General features: G+C 43.6%; 1 protein-coding gene across 4 annotated transcripts in view; it reads right to left on the bottom strand.

The window, feature by feature from the left end:
* The window catches only part of LOC101847570, a 152,365-nt gene that overhangs the window by 43,879 nt on the left and 106,057 nt on the right, over window positions 1-2,429 (bottom strand). The window lies entirely within an intron of this gene.

Raw genomic sequence — 2,429 nt, 5'->3', positions numbered from 1 at the left:
TCTCTCTCTCTCTCTCCTTCTCTCTCTATCTATCTGTCTGTTTCACTCCTTCAAATGAAACATTCGTGTAAAGTGCATTTCCCGAGGACATAATGTTGAACCGAGCTGAACCTCAAACCTCCGAACACTCTGACGATCACGAGTCCGGCAGCCTAACCACTAGACTACCGACGTCACAAGCCAGAAGGAATACACCCACACAATGTCCGCTACATCAGCAGGTGCGAGACAACAGACGTCAAAAACTGTACGGGAGAAGAACGAAACGAAAAAATAAATCTGACAAACAACGGGGTTGATAGCATTCTGAAATTAACCCAACTTCCCGGTCTAAATATACTGCACTAGCTGCCATTTTAAAGGTGCTAAAACTCTAACAAACTGACAAGATCTTTCTTGTCTGTGGCTGGGTACCTATTCACAACAAGGTGAAAGGAGGAAAGTCATGTAAACTGCTTCTCTCAAGGATACAAAAGTATGGCCTGAGCCCACAAATAGACGAGTGCGAGCCCAGTTGTCTGACCACTAGCCACTGACGTCAAAAGTAAGAACCAATACGCCCACACAGTATCCAATATGGAGTCTATAGGTCAAACCAGTGCACGGTAAGTAACGCTGTTTGATTTTGAGGACACGAACTTTCGTCGACGCTTTGAAGGTTGAAGTCACTATTCGTGCTATTCGAATGACGTGGGCGAATGCTTTAAAAAAAAAAAAAAAGAAGTCCATCAGCAATATTCGTTATCCTACACTCTTGTTGACTCCATTCATCACTCTATTTCACTATGATGATAGACAAAATTTGTATAATGTAAATTATCGCTTAACAAAAAGGTTTACACGCTTTACAATCTATATTATTATCCCAGCAGACCTGATAGCATTCTGAAACAATATCAACTTCCAGGGGAGCATACCGTGCAAGCTGCCTTTTCGTAGGCGTTAAAACACTCACGTACTAACAAGATCTTTTCGCTGTCTATGGCCGGGTGTAACAAAGTGAAGCCAGAGGGCTTGTGGCTCATAAATGCCAGGTGAAACTAGTACCCTGGACGCTGCTACCGGCGCGAAGAGCGTAATTACAACTGGACGCCACCACCCAGGACGGCATCTTGAGGGACAGGGAACCTTAGAGTGGGGCGTATTTATAACACCTTGCTGCCTCAAAATCAATTAAGTCCCTGATTTGTAAGATCACGAAGAACGATATGAAGAGCGTCACTTACGCGTTAATTGTAAATGCGTGAGAGTGCAAAACGATTTCGAGCGTTCAAAGCCCTTAAGTTCTTGGGAACTGGGGAAAGAAGATACCCGCATCCAGAAGGTACCTATTGAAGTCTGAATGATCAAAGTGAGATCATTACGACGCTGAGGCCTTATATACCGAGGGTCCGAAGGTAGAGGGCAGTTAGTTTTAGCTAGTTTAGTTTTTAGATCAGAGCAGACTAGCGTAGACTAGAGACGAGACCAGACTAGAATACCGAGAGCACATAGAGGTAGGAGCTAGACCAGGTTAGGCGAAGGGTAGTGACAATATTCTTGTACACTGCTAGATAATCGTCTGTTCGACAAATGTTATAACCAGTGTTTCAGGAAATAGTAGTCACCCTTCTGTAGATTAAAGGTCCTCGAAGCTAATAGCATGTTTTGTAAACGTCATAATTTCACTGTTGTTGATAATGAAATATGTCAAAAAATATTACAGCGTGAAGTTTTCTTGTCATCTTTGACATAGCCTATATGATCACGTGTCAGAGTGGTGGAACCAGTACACCAACACATTTTTAATACTGTGTTACACGGGTACCCATTCCCACCTGGGTGACGTGAGGAGATTTCATGTAAATCACCTTTCCTAAGGACACCACGTCGAGCATGAAATTCGAACCCCCGAACCTCTAAACCACCAACGTCACATCTTTTCTGTATTTATTTCCATGACTTTATATAATATTTTAATGTGCTGTAGCTTTGCGACGGGTTGGGAAAGATGAGAAGACGATATACAGTATCTGAGAGAAAGAAAAATAATGGCATGGCATTCAAATATTATTCGAATAGCTGTAAACAGTACAACAATCCTGAATGTTGAATAGTAGAGTCGAATGGGTTCAGCCCTGGTGTACAATGGTCTATATTATATTTAGTTTTCTCCCGGGAGATATGTATGTATGGGTTATGAAAGTCACAATTACTCGAGGCATTGGCGTCAACGGACAAGGGTATTGTCAGGGGCATAACAGGGCCAATATAACGCCTGTGTATTACCACATGTGTGTGTAGGGGGGGGGGAGGAGGAGTGCGGGTGGTGGTGTGCGCCCGCGCGCGCGTGTGAGTGTGTGTGTATGTGTGTGTGTGTGTGTGTGTGTGTGTGTGTCTGTGTGTGTGTGCGAGTGCGTGTGTGTGTGTGTGTTTGTTTGTGTGGGTGT

Source organism: Aplysia californica, unplaced genomic scaffold, assembly GCF_000002075.1.
Source record: "Aplysia californica isolate F4 #8 unplaced genomic scaffold, AplCal3.0 scaffold00089, whole genome shotgun sequence".
Classification (NCBI taxonomy): domain Eukaryota; kingdom Metazoa; phylum Mollusca; class Gastropoda; order Aplysiida; family Aplysiidae; genus Aplysia; species Aplysia californica.
This window is presented reverse-complemented; position numbering and strand designations above follow the sequence as displayed.